Source organism: Aethalodelphis obliquidens, unplaced genomic scaffold, assembly GCF_003676395.1.
Source record: "Aethalodelphis obliquidens isolate GAN/ISIS:26980383/991018 unplaced genomic scaffold, ASM367639v1 scaffold11, whole genome shotgun sequence".
Taxonomy (NCBI): domain Eukaryota; kingdom Metazoa; phylum Chordata; class Mammalia; order Artiodactyla; family Delphinidae; genus Aethalodelphis; species Aethalodelphis obliquidens.
This window is the reverse complement of record NW_020837955.1, coordinates 6,575,794-6,590,632: the sequence shown is the minus strand read 5'-3', so window position 1 is coordinate 6,590,632 and position 14,839 is coordinate 6,575,794. Positions and strand designations below refer to the sequence as shown.

Genomic DNA, 14,839 nt, shown 5'->3' with positions numbered 1-14,839 from the left:
ATCTGGAAAACCATGGATAGATCTCCGAGATTCATGCACTCAGTGTTTCCGTCTTTCTTCTGCCTTCCTTGTCCTGTGTTTTCCTCGCTCAGAAAAACCAGTTCCAGATGGTCCTTCTGTGACTGTGAGCTTCCTAGCGATCTGCAGCAAGTGCACTCGTTGCTCACCCTGTTGGTATCCAGAGCTCTCCACTCCCTCCTGGTCATGGAACTTTGAGAAAATCAGGAATTGTCTTTCTGAGGGAAAAAAAAGTCAAGGAATCGAGACTAGGAAGTTACAAGTAGCAGCAAAACATAATATTCCAATAATTCTAGTGAACATTACAAAATATTCGGGCAGAAGAAGAAGAGTGAGTTCTAGTACCTTCTTAGAAATGAGAATTGTTGGCTTTTAAAAGATTTTAGAGACCCTCCTTCTTAACCTTGTCATTTTGTCAATGAAAAATGAAAGCCTAGAGGCACTAAATTCATTCAAGATCACCAAGGTGGTTCCTGATGGGACTGAGCTGAGGGCTTAGGTCTCCTATATACCCATTAAGTTGTCATCAAGGGGATCTCTACACTTAAGAAACATCTATGGTAGGAAGAAAGGCTATATTTAACCGTAGATGGTGGGAGGAGTGGAAAAGTTAGTTAATTACTTATTTTTTCTCATTCAAGAAGAAATACAACTTTTTTTGCAATCCTTTTGAGCCTGGCCATTATCTAAATTTTTTCCTTGCCACAAGTGTTTAGTTCCATGTGTTTGACTTCTTCCCCCCGCCCCCATGGATACAGAGCTCAAATTGTGTAGCAAAGTCCAAAGGGGAAATTGGGTGTGCTTATAGAAAATCTCTTTTTAACCAACTTCGTGGACAGTTTCTATCCTGTAAAGTGAGATACGCTTATATTAGTAATATTATGGATGTAGGATGTACCGTCTACGTACTGAGCTTTGCCAGCGGCAGTTAACATTAAATAGGCTTTTCAGATCTAGATAGCTTTTACTCTCACAGAATATTTTTAAGAGATTTAAAAATCTGTGGTCTAATATGATTAGGAAAGTTCAAATATTGATTTCACTTGTTATTCTGTAGACTTATTCAAAGTGGCCTGGGTTAGCCAGAGGCTCTTCTCCACTTTAAGAGGTTGTGAATGAATGCCCCTAGAGTGAAATTGAATAGAAATGGAGAATGAGAAGTGAACAGGACAGATGAGTGCCTGCTTGTGTTATGGGGCTCTCCACCCTCTTCCCCCGCTGGGTGCACATCTGGAATCGCAGGCATCAGGAAATCCACTCAGTCTTGGCAGTCCCAGAGGACCCAACCCAGCCTCTGTGTGTGTTGTTCGTATTTTAATTAGATGGAATTGTTTCTAGTGTTTCCATAGGGATTCTGCTCCCTTCTAATGAAAACGGCTTAGGCTAAACAAGATCCATGTGAAAGTAAACCAGAAGCCCTGGCTCCGCTGTGGGTGCAACCCTGTAATACTGTTATGATTTGTAGTTGAATCCCAGGTTCACCTTAGTTTAAACTGCAAGTACTCATCATAATTAGCCCGTACTATGATAGGCAGTCAGGAAGTACACAACTACTCACTTTTTCCATCAACAGGCATAAAGCTGAATTTACTTTTTTTTTTTTGACTCATCAGAAAGTGCCTTTGACTCCATTTCATTGGGTTTGGAGTCTTACCAAGCATTAAGGTTCACATTTAGAGTTTGAAAAGCTATATTTCTTGCTGCTGGTATGAATGACCGTTAACATCAGAAGCTGCAAACTAACAGCTGTTAGACCTGGTCCAGCCCAAAGATGTGCTTGGGGCCAGCCCAGTAAAATGTAACTAGTCGTCAGCATTGAAACATTGGGACATCTCCCATAAAAATGTAAGTTTCTGGGCTTCCCTGATGGCGCAGTGGTTGAGAGTCTGCCTGCCGATTCAGGGGACACGGGTTCGTGCCCCGGCCTGGGAGGATCCCACATGCCGCGGAGCGGCTGGGCCCGTGAGCCATGGCCGCTGAGCCTGCGCATCCGGAGCGTGTGCTCCGCAACGGGAGAGGCCACAACAGTGAGAGGCCCGCATACCAAAAAAAAAATAAAATGTAGGTTTCTGACTTCTGAAACTTAGATAGTATGGCAACCCAGAACCTGTATTTCTGCATGATAATATCTGGCTGGAGGAGAGGATCTGGGGGCCCTGGTCAGATGAGTCATGTGAACCTTTGTACATTACCGTTCTCTATCTGGTCTGCTTCGTGTATTTATACTTTCTACCTAACCCTTCATGTGCTTGAGCCCCAGATTTGAGTAATGGTTTCCCAAAGTAGACAGGATGAGTCATGTGAGCATGTCAGAGCTGTGTTCAATCCCAGCTTCTCCCTTTCCCAAAGCTATGAACACGTGCCACTCTCCCAGCCTCTGCGAGATGCGGCATCCACCTCTGTTAATAGGGAATGTCTCTTCCTAAGTGTGTGGTGAGTTTTAAATAAAATAGCAAATCAATGTCCTCCTTATATTAGATGGTTGGTGAAAATTTATCCTTCTACCTTCCTGGTCACGTAAATTTTGTTTTCCGATTGTTTACACTGAAGTGAATGTATTTGCTACTTTTAACTACAAATTTGCTTTGAAACGACTACCTCAAAGTATTCATCACCCTTGTCATCCTTGAGAACTTGCGCTGCTCTCACCTTTTCTATATCCTGTGGACTTTTGAGAACTTGTTAATGGATATAATACTACCTTTTAACTTTCATGTCTGCTGGTATACATTCTGACTTTGATTTTGTTTCCCATTGAAGTTTGATTAATACACACTAAAAATATTACCCTGAGGTGAAAATTAAGAGAAGAAAGTAATAATCATTCTGATTGTATTTGAAACATTGTGTCTCCTAGTCTTTCTCTCTGAACCTCAGTTTCCCCAGCCTTAAAATTAGAATACAGCATTTTACCGCTTAATAGTTAGAGTAATGCTGTCTACAATAGGAAAGAGATCCCAAAGCATCAGTGCTAAACCCTATAGAAGTTGATTTCTCTCATTCATGCAAGAGTATCGAGTATTTGAACAGATGACAGGACAGATCTTCTCCACACAGTGGCTGTTGCCATCTTAAGCACATACCTTAAAAGGTCAAAAATCTATTTCTGATGCCTGACAGTTAAAAAAAAAAAAAGGAGAAATATTGAATGAAAGGTTATTATGTGCCAATCTTGGAAGGCTTGCACTTCATTCCAGTCACACCACTGCACCTGACTGCAGAGGGGCCTGGGCAGGGCACCCCACTGCTGTAGATAGGGGAGCTAAAACTTTTGGTGGAAGATAGCTGTCTCTGCCACGACCAGCTGTGAGAGTTAGGAATACTCCCTACACTGCCTTCCACAGTACCTGCCCCTCGAGGCTTTCAGCAGAATGGTGGCGGCTCTTGTTCTGTTACTGGTGCTGTGGCTTTATCACTTGCCATTATTGGACACCCAAATGCCATTGTCAAGTCATTGCATGACTTATACTTTCTGAAAGTAAATTTGAAATTAAATTCTATAGACAGCATCCTGGAAGTTGAGGTTACCTTGGAGTATAAAGGGTGAATGAAGTATTGGACATGGCATCCTTGTTCATCAGAAGGCTACACTGGTCAAGATAAAGTCCTGTGTTTTATTCCTACATTAGTAAGTTGCCTTTATTGTCTATCATCATTTTCCCCAGCTCTTATTTCTTAAAGTTTATAATTTGAATTTCATAGGCAGTTTTGAGTTAAAGACAAAAGCCAGACTCTGAAAATTACCTTTCTGCCCCCATATATTGGTAAACCCCATTTCTGTTAATACATTTTTTCTATTAAAAAGTCATTTCAACAGAAAATAATGGATTTCTAATTTTGCTTTTGGAAAACATCTTTGAATAGCATTGAGTAATGTTTCCTTGCAGTATGGTGAATTGAATGCAAAGGGAATGAGCTTAAGGCTAGTGAGTTTGAGTTTGAAAATTGGTGAAAATACTCTAATGGATTTGAAATGTTGACGTGATACAAATACCTTTATTTCTAAATGGAAAGCAATTTAAAAATATAATTCAATTTTATATGTTCTTATAGATATTCACACAGTGCTTGATGAGCACATGTAAAGAAGCTGCTGCGTCAGGAGCTTTGCGAGACAGAAATAAAGGTACAGAAACTGAGTCAGAGGAGGAAACTTCGTAACACAACCCAGAGGAACAAATGCCCCGAAACAATGAGACCCATAAGGCTATAGAAGAGGGCATCTGATCTACCTTGGGTTGGTTGGGATGTGACAGGCAAGGCTTCTTAGAGTTAAGGAAAAGGCATGTAAAGATGATCCGGGTAAGGAAATAAAGGAATATTGCAGCAGAGGAAACAGCATATGCAAAGGCAGTAAAGCGAGAGAGGAAAAGCCTCAAGTACAAAAATAGTTTAAATTGTCCGATATGCTGTCATTTAAGGCGCCCATGATGGGAGCAGGAGCGCAGTGACAAGAGATGCTGCTGCAGAAATTGGTGTGGACCAGATTGTGAGGGGGTCTTAGTAATCAGACAACAGAATTTGGGCTTTATCCTGAGAGGAGGGGGTAGTTTCTAAAGCAGTGGATTTCAACACTGGCCACTCATTAGAATTATGTGAAACTTTCTAAGCACTTTCCATGACTGAACCCACCTCAGACTAATTAATTTCTCTGAATGGTGCCCAGGTATTAGTATTTTTTAAAATCTCCTCCAGTGGTTCTAATGAGCAGCTACTTGAGAACTACTCTTCCAAATAGTTTTAAATAGAGTGCACGGTGATGTAATGCCAACACTTTGAACCAGAGGCTCCCAAAAACTGAAGTGATATGACAGGCTGCAAACCTGACATGTTTTGATCATGGGGTAGAAGGTGAGAAAAATAGCAGGGATGATTCTTAGGTTTCTAGTTCCATAACCGTGGGAAAGATGGTGGTTAAATTCAGCAAAGTAGAAAATATAACCAGCACATGACTTAATGAGGGAGGCAGGATTTTGTCCTGGTTGAATCTGAGGTTCTGAGAGACGCATCCAGCAGGCTCTTAGCATACGTGCCTGCAACTCAGGAGATAGCTGGGTTGTGTATGTAGATGTGGAGATTACCAGCATATCGTGGGAACTGACTCTACAGGAATAGTAAAAAGTGCTTAGGGAGTTTGTGGCAGGAGAATTAGGCAGATTATTGAGCTCTAAAAATCTCCAACATTTAAGGACCAAGGAGAGAAGAAAGAATCCACAAGGGAGAACAAGCTGGGGCCAAACTGAAGGCAAATGACATTAACTGTCTCCTTAAATGCTGCCACTGTGAATTTACAGTTTGTTCAATTGGAGACCATTTAAATAATACAGAATTTTTAAAAAGCAAAATGTATTTGAAACTCCACATTAAAAACTAGTTTATATTCTTCTAGCAAACATTTCCCAATGGAGACAGCTTCCACATTTCGTAAGTTTCATTTGATTCCATTCAGATTTTGTGTGTGTGAACTACATTTGTTTTACAAATAATACAAAAAGGTAAACCCCCTGGTACCCATTTTGACGACTAAACTTTTAAACCCAAGAACTTCTACCTTTATTTTCTCTTGGTCTGAATGACAAGGACAGACGCACCTTCCTTCTTAACAAGGAGAAAAAACTAAATCTCTTAGTTATAAATAAACAATATTATAAACAGTCTCTTCTGTCCCCCTCTTTCCATCTCCCAGTCCCCCAAAAAGAACAAACCAAAAGCTGCCACTGCTGGAACCATCACTGCTGCCATTTTGGAAGCTATTGTTAACATATAAACAAACAAACAAACAAGCCAACAAAAACAGAGAGCTTTAAAAGGTGAAGAATCAGAGAAAACATAGGAACTATAAGAAGAAAAACTACCTTTGGGGAGACAGATTACTAGACAGGGCTTACCTGCTTTGAGATGAAAATAGCCTACTAGCTCCATGGAAATAGAACTTTTCCCAATAAGGAAAGAATTGCTTCCCCTTTGTTACATTGCCTGCACTTGTACCAACTAGATAATTACTTTTGGTGAGCAGGTTTATAGTTTTGAAAGCAGCAAAAGGTTTTTAAGGGTCCTACAACTATCGGGCCTTTATATTTTTGCATGTTTATGAATCAGTCTGGGGCTCTCCTAAGCTTTGACTGAGACCAATGGCAATGAGGCGGTGAGCGTGTGAGGGGGTAAATTAGAGACTGGTCATTTGAGACCATTGAGCATTTAGGATGGTGGGACTAGATGGTGGGTACCTCAGTTGAAAGGTGGTGAACTCACGGGGCTTACCTTAGGCCTAAGTACACGGGACCCTTGGAAGGTCTAGATGGTGTCCATAAGCAAGGATACGATTATGCCAAGAATAATCCAACTACTTTTTAATTGGACCTATGTCTAACCTGTTAAGTTGATATAACTTGCCACACTCTATGACAAGCTACCCTTGTACCATCCACTCAAGACCCCAGCCCAGATGTTGGGTTAGGTCAAAACCCAATGTCATTTTTAATATCAACTGAAGTATAGGTTCAGTAAATATTTGCACACTGCCCCTGAGTCTGGTTTTATGCAGTCGTTTCAACAGGGAAATTAATTCTTGATTCTAAACAACCAGTTTATAAACACAGTGCCTCTCTAAACAGAATTGTATCTGCTAGGCTTATATACATAGATATAAAAATGCCAAGGCATGAAGAAAGAGATTTGACTGTCATGCTGGACTATAATACAAATGATTTGGAAATAAAATATTTATAAATTTTCTACACCAGGTAGCATGAAACAAGGAGAATTTTTCAAATTGCTCATATTAAATCAAGAGCTACAAAGTGAAATCCAGTGAAAAGTATATGAATTTACATTATTTGTTATAAAGTAAGAAATACCTTAAAACAAAACCATTTATATGGCTCATAAAGGAAAAGGGAACTAGTATTTATTGCATGTCAGGCCCCAGATTGGTTAATTCTCCCAACAACGACATTGTGAAGACATTATTATTAGGACCATTTTATGTGCTAGGAAACTGAGGCTCAAAGAGGTTGAACACAGCCCAAGAACACAAAACTGGCACCTGGTGCAGCCAGGGCTAGAACTCAAGTTTGACTTGCCTCTATGTAACACTGGCTTGCAAATTATTGAAATGAGTTTATTGCGTTTTGCAAATGTATTTTAAAATAATTCTTTCTGATGTACTATCAATACTTTGTAGTTTTTATTATTGAGATGTGTTTGAAGACACTTCCTACAAAAAAAATCCGAGTATAATACTTATGCATTTTCTAAAGACGGATGTTCTCATTATCAACTTGGGAGTAAAAGTGCAAATCAGTATCTCATTTCTGTCCCAACAATTTCGTAAATAACTAGAGGCTTATTATGTTTCCAGAGTTCTTGCCACAGGAACATGTTTATAGAAGATGATATTTTCAAAAGATCCTTTTGGTATTTTTTTGTAGCCTTACAGTTGTATAGCTGAGACAGGCAAAATAATGTATTATATTGTGTTTTGTGTGAGGCTCCGGTGTTGTGGATTTTTAAAAATCTTCCTTTATTAAACCTTTACTAAGTTTCCATTACAATGAACAATGGGCTTCTAGTTGAATGATGTGCTCTTTCAAGAAATAGTTTCCATGTATTCTAAAAGAAAAAAAAAAAGGTCTTTTAGAACAGAAAGCAGCAGAATTTGTATAGTAGGTCTTCCTAGCTTCACAACTCTCTCTTCTGTTTCTATTCCTTTTTAGTACAAAATGAAGTTAAACTTTCCTCAGCCCTCATTGATACTAATTCCATGGCTTTGGTTTGCATATTCTGTTCAGGACCTTGGGAGAGACACCTTTTCTTTAAGAAGACATCACCCATAGGCAGAGGCGGCACGATCCATTAAGTGGTATATTTTATTTCAAACAAGACAAGTTAATGTGCGGGTTACATGTGATGACTTGATTCTGCCCTGCAGTGAGTGAGACCAGTAAGCTGCAAAAATGGAGAAACTGAGAAGGAAAGAGGGGGATGAAGCTGTAGTTGGTCGTGAACACAGTGAGAGAGAGTGGGAGTGCATTGATTGGCGTGGTGGGGCAATCACCAGTAGCAGTGCACATAGACAGGGGTGACAGCGCTGAGGCCCAGTGATGCAGAGACGTGGAGAGTTCTGAAGCCCTTCTCCTGGAATTCGAAGCTAGCGGGAACCATCAGGAAACAGAAACAGCAGACAAAGCAGGTAGTGGTGTATTCTAGGAGACAGGATGAGGACTCCAACCCATTGGAAATGTCAGAGGACCTGAGACAAAGGGCTGATGCAGAGGGGCTTTCAGCTGATGGGGCTGGCAGGGACCAGCAAGGAATCTTTCAAAGGACTTCTTTAAAATTCACAAAAATATATATTTGTTGGCAGAGAAAATGAACACAGCATGAACAGTTATGTATGACCTCCCCTCACAACATCTCCAATTATGAATCATCCCTGTCTCTTTTCCATTTTCTACTTTTTCCCCTTTTATAACTTTTACTTTTTGCTCCCTTTTTTTTTTTTTTCCTCTTTGGAAAATCTTACATACACTAACCTGAATTTCCTCTAATCCCCTCTGTGGTTTTTTTCCCTTTTCACTATATTTTCACTCTTTGGCTTATTTGTAGATTTGCTTCTGAGAGCTAAGACAGCATGCTTCAACTGGGTAAGATACAGACGGAGGCTCAAAACATTATGCTTTTCATCAAGATAAATGAAATGAGCTCTTCCACTGCAGTGGCTGCAGTATATGAAGTATCATAGGGAAAAGAAGGGATTGGCATTGCAAATAGGTGGCCCTGGGACCAATCCTACCCATATTCATTCTTTTTTTGAACAAAAATTTACTGAACCCCTTCTGTGAGTCTGGTACATATCTAGGCCCTGTGATACAGTAGTGCATGAAACGAAGTTGCCCCAGTGGAGCTTGTATTTTCAGGGAGGAAAAGTAAGTAAGGAAAAAAAAAAGTGCATAATACAATTTCAGGAAGTAATACTAGTTGGGAAAAAAATGAAGGTGGAGATGGAGCGTGGCAGCACAGGGAGTGGTGTTGGTGGTGACTGTTTCAGAGACAATGGTCAGGGAAGGACTCCCAGAAGGTGACATTGAAGCCAAGATCAATGATGTGTTTCAATAAAATGAGGCGGTATGAATTCTTCAGGTGATCACCCCCTCTTGTTTCCTTCTCCCCTTCCTCCTTCAATTTCTTTGCTTTCCCACAAAGTAGACCCTAAGTAGCCTATCTGGTGTGAATAAAGAACTGATCCTTTGTCCTTTTTACAACTTTCCTTCTCGGAAATTACATGATCACTTCTATTTGGTCATTAGTCATCAGAATAACTACTTTTTGCAGAATGTTATAGAGAAGGCTCAAGTCTGAATAAAGAGGTGGCGATCCTTCTCCCTGGAAAGACTAAGACAGACATTTCCAATCTGTTAATCAAGAGAAATGATTACTTTGATATAATAGAAGCCCTAATGTGCATATTTATGTAGCTTTACACAGCTTTTATAATGCCGGGAACCCTTCATTCATTCATTCTTTCTTTCTTTCATTTATTTGTCAAGTGTCTACTATCCACCATCATGGCCTCAACATGAGGTCCTTGATTTGGCTTCAGAGAACCTGTGAATTCCCTGAAATAATTTGATAAAATACCCATAGGTGTGCATACATCTGGTGGCAGGAGCCATGGCTGTCAGTAATTTCTCACCGAAGTTCCCATCATGCTTTTGGTTAAGTGTCCACTGCTTGAACTCATGCTGGGGCCCAATGATGGGACAGAGCTGTGGACAAATCAGATGAGGGATCTGCTCACACAGAGCTTAAATTCTAGTAGGGTGAAAAGAGGGAAGGAGATGATTAAGGTTAAGAAGCAAACAAACAAGAAATAAACAGAATAACTTCAGACAGTGATAAGTCTATAAAGGGAGCATTCTGGATGGCACTACTGCCTTCCAGAGGATGGGCAGGGAATGCTTATCTGCAGTCATTTGAACCAAGATTTGAATGGAGGAGAACAGGGTCATTTTAAAAGCCTGGGCCAGGTTGAGATACAGATACAACTAAACCATGCTCCTCCTCAGTTATTAAACTAAGAGGTTTTATTATGTTTTCTCATTTGTTCACCTTTTATTTTTATAATTACTGTTAAGAACTTTAAAAATTATATTGTCACTTTTTAAGATGTGTTCTTTATTCCTATAGCAAGAGGAAGTTGGGCTAGATGATATATATAATGTTAAGTTTAAAAATACAGTAATTCTGGGGGCTTCCTTGGTGGCGCAGTGGTTGAGAGTCCGCCTGCCGATGCAGGAGACGTGGGTTCGTGCCCCGGTCCGGGAAGATCCCACATGCCACAGAGTGGCTGGGCCCGTGAGCCATGGCCGCTGAGCCTGTGCGTTCGGAGCCTGTGCTCCGCAACGGGAGAGGCCCCAACAGTGAGAAGCCCGCGTACCACAAAAAAAAAAAAAAAAGAATACAGTAATTCTAACTTATAAAAGAAATGCAGCACATCATAAGTTAGAATTCTGGAACCTATGTATTTTGTACCCATCGATAATGAAAATAGCATGTGTTGGTTTGTTATTCTTCATCTGTTCTCTTTAATTTCAATCATAGTATCACCCCAATTACATTTCTAGAGGATTTTTTTTTCTCTCTTTCTTAGGCTTTCTTGTATTTAGATGAGTATGTTCTCCGAGAGTGATCCTGAGAAGCCAAAATGCTATTTTTTGGTGGGGATTTTAAATTTCAAATATTGTGCACTGAAAAAGGAAATAAATGTATTGCTGAACAATGTGCTCTCCAAAATTAAGTGCTGCAGTAAAAGGTCAAGAAACTAGTCTGATTTTATACACTTGGATTAATTGTTAATATTTCTCTTAATTCTGCTCCTTTAAAGTATGGTGTGAAGAACAGATTCGTTCTCAATGCAATTTTAAAGGGATTGAATCTTCAGTAGCTTCATGGTTCCAGAGTCATCAAATTTTTCATATTTCAAGGTTGTTGATAATTATGATAGTTCAAGGACATTTCAAGTGAGTAAGAAATGAAATTCTATTATTGTCTTATCTTTGATTATGAGGATATTGGACCACAAAATATTTAACTGCTTATGCATCTCAGTGCACACTTGTACACTAGAATAATGATGAGTTTCAGAAGCCGAAAGATGTTTAGAAATAATAATGCTGCTTAGTAGTAGTAATTTCTGGCAGAAGGAATGAAAGAGGAACTAAAATATCTATGTAGTTATTCTGTCAGTCTTGTATGCTTATTGATTTAAATGCTTCTAGTTTTATTTAAAAGTAGGTTTTCAGTTAGGCACTGATTTATGGCGTATTTCTATATTCTTATGATGTATGCCTGATTATATATGATGTATAAAATTATACATTGATTAATACAATATTTTGTGCATAAAATAAATTCACATTTTTAACAATAATAAAATCTCTAGAGTGGAAAAGTTAGAAAAGCGATTATCAAAAATATCATGGGTGTGAACAAGAAAAATTTCTACCAGACAACTAACTTTAAAGAGATTAAAAAGATTATAGTACACTCACCCAGTTCAAAGCTACCTGTGGAATGTCTCTTAATACATCCATGAGCGGCCACCCCTACTGCCGTGCTTCTCCTTCCTAGTGTCTACCCATGTTGCTAGGCATCCCTGGTTTTCTGCTTAGTGTCACCTCTCCCGCTGGGCACCGCTGGCTGTTACCATGACTTCTGCGATTGTTTTTGTTATCGCTATCACTCCTGTTAGTATTGTTACTTGCTGCCACGTCAGCCAGTCGCTGTTGATGCTTCCCAATGAATCTTGAGTGATGATGTTGCCAGTGAACCACTGCCCATGCACCAGTGAACTATACCCTTCAAATGCTATCATTTCCTGTGGTCTGTGACAGAACACAGAGACCACTTCTCTTTCCTTTAATACCCTTAAGAACAGCTCCTTGTCCATATTAGGAGCTTGCACTAGATCTATTATCTTTAACCCTGTGGACATCACAACCACCTAGGATACTTGGGAAACACACAGTTCCTTGGCATCACTTAAAACTTTCTGAATCCTAATCTCTGATGGTAGATATCATGAATATGTATCTTTTTTTACCAGGTACTCCAAGAAAATGTTTATGCAGACAGCTCAGGATGGTTCTCAGAACACATTCGGGAGGCAGGAGTCTAGGTGATTGTGAGATTGTACAATTCACTTTACAGCCTTGAAGGGAAGTTGCGATTGTCTCATGCACCTGAGGATTTATGTGATGTTCATATTTTCATTGTGGGTGGCACTCTTTTTCAGATTAAGTCTTTGAATTTGACACCTTTTAAAACCACTCTAATCGTGGGTTATCGTTTTGATAATCTGCAGTTGTCAAGTGATTTGAAATAAATATATAGTGAGGGCTTGGTTATCTGCTTTGGGGAGATATAGATACTGGTGTGGTCGTGTCTCACCCAGATAGTAAGATTCTGTTGCTGCCGCTGTTGCTGAGCTTTAGAAGTCACATGACTAAAGAGCAACGCTGTGGTGGGCACAGGTGTTCACTGTTGTCTCTGAAAGTATACAAAGCAGAGAGCTAAATACTTTCTCTCAGACTGAAGATTGATAAATAACTTCCATAGTTAAGCTCAGCATCATCCAGCTGTTGCTATTGTGTTAGCCTTGGCACCCTGGCTGGCCAAAGGGAGATTTATATGGATGTGAAAAATACAGGTTTCTAAAACCATCCCGGGGGTAAATACCAGACAGAGCAGCTTTAATAGTAAACAAGATACCTTTTAACTTTTCCCCCTTTTTTTTTTTTCTTTGCGGTACGCGGGCCTCTCACTGTTGTGGCCTCTGCCGTTGCGGAGCACAGGCTCCGGACGCGCAGGCCCAGCGGCCATGGCTCACGGGCCCAGCCGCTCCGCGGCATGTGGGATCTTCCCGGACCGGGGCACGAACCCGTGTCCCCTGCATCGGCAGGCGGACTCTCAACCACTGCGCCACCAGGGAAGCCCTACTTTTCCCCTCTTTTGAATTCTGTTCTGCCTCGATTATAACATTCTGTCTCTTCTAAAGGAGCTGTTGTGATTTGTGTGGGGTTTTAAAACTTTTGAGAAAACAACTTCATCTTTTCTAGATTTTCTTGGCTACTGCTTCCTGTTGTGGAGCACTATTGACCAATTCTCCTTTCTTTGTGAACTAGTGGAAAGAATATAGACTTTGGAACAAGGCAGAATTTGTTTCAAACTTGGTCACTTACTAGATACATGACTTTGTGCAAGTTGTTTAACCTTCATGAGTTACAGTTTTGTCATCTGTAAAGTGAACATACAATTCATGCAGGGCTATTGTTAGAGTTAAGGTATGTAAGTATGTAATCCTGTACTCAGAACATAGCAAGAAGCAAGATCATTTATCACCTTTCTTTTCATTACTCAAAAAATGTTTGCTTTCCCATTTCTGATACCCATCCTCAAGCTGAGAATTTAGAGGTGTTCGCAAAATGTAGTCTCTGGACCAGCAGTATGAGCACTCCCTGGGAACTTGCTAGAAATGAAAATTCCTAGGCCCCACTCAAAGGGTACTGAATCAGAAACCGTGGCATTGGGGCCTAAAATGTGTGTTTTCTCAAGTCTTCCAGTGACTCTACACACGCTAAAGTTTGAAAACCTTTGTAGTAGTGAAAGAGAAAGCCAGGTTAAGATTTTTATTTAATCTGATCTTCTTCATCACAATATGCAGAAGTCCATTCAGCTCTAAAATGTATGTTTCTTTCAAACATTTGTACACTTCAGGATGCAGTAGAATTAGAGCTTTACTTCTACCTGACTAAAGGAAAGAAAGTTAATCTATTTGAATTTTTAAAAACCAATAATTTAGGATCGAACCACCTGTGTCTCTTTAGGCCCTCCCAACCTAGGAATGAAAATGAGGTCATCTGATCGGTCTACGAATGACATTTCTTAAGCTTTCATCTTCACCAGCTACTAATGAATTTTTTGTCCCTTCTGAGTCTCTCTGACTTATTTCTGGAAGGTCACAGGTTCGGGAGCACCTCCAATGTGCTCCTGAACAAGTCCCTAAGTTCTCTCAGCCAGCACCAGACAGTGAAGGTGTATCTCACTGTGGAAGCTCGTGACGGGGCCACCTTCATCTCTGCGGCTGGCACAGCCGTCCATCCACAGCGCCTGCTGCTGAAGCCACTGCTCTGTGCCAGGCAGTCAGTATTGCTGGTGCTCTTGACTATACTGATGCAGGCACTGGTTCACCGGTGTTGATGTGGATGCTATGAACAGGACACAGCCCACGGTTCCCAGCCTCTGTCCTGTCTCCCTGTACTGTTCAGGCTCAGGCTCTAGGCGATCTCCTACCTCTCAGCCCTGGAGTACTGGGGAAGGCCCCTGTAGTGAAGTCCTCCAAGTGTCTAGGCTGTGCTGTAGTTTTTGGAGTCTTCCATTGTGCCAAAGCCATTCCATTCCATCCTTGTGCATTATTCCCAAAATAATACAGTCTTGGGCATCTGAAGTCTCATGGAAACTTCTTAAAAACATTTTTATTGAGGTAAAATGTATATACAATAAAATATTGAAATGTTAAAAGTCTTCAGATGAATGAGTTTTGATAATTTTCTGTGCCTAAGTCACCACCACGCAAAACAAGATACAGAGTATTTCCATCATCCCAGAGAGTTCCCTCATGCTCTTTATAGAGTCCATCACCCCAACCCAGGCAACCACTTTCCAATTCTACAGCCATACACTAGTTTTGCCTACTCTAGAACTTCATGTACGGGGAATCATATTCTTTTTTTTTTTTTTTTTTTTTTTTTTTTTTTTTTTT

General features: G+C 40.2%; 1 protein-coding gene across 2 annotated transcripts in view; it reads left to right on the top strand.

Moving 5' to 3' along the window:
- Positions 1–14,839, top strand: part of PRKG1 (protein kinase cGMP-dependent 1) — a 1,182,918-nt gene that overhangs the window by 277,142 nt on the left and 890,937 nt on the right. The gene's annotated exons all lie outside the window — the stretch shown is intronic.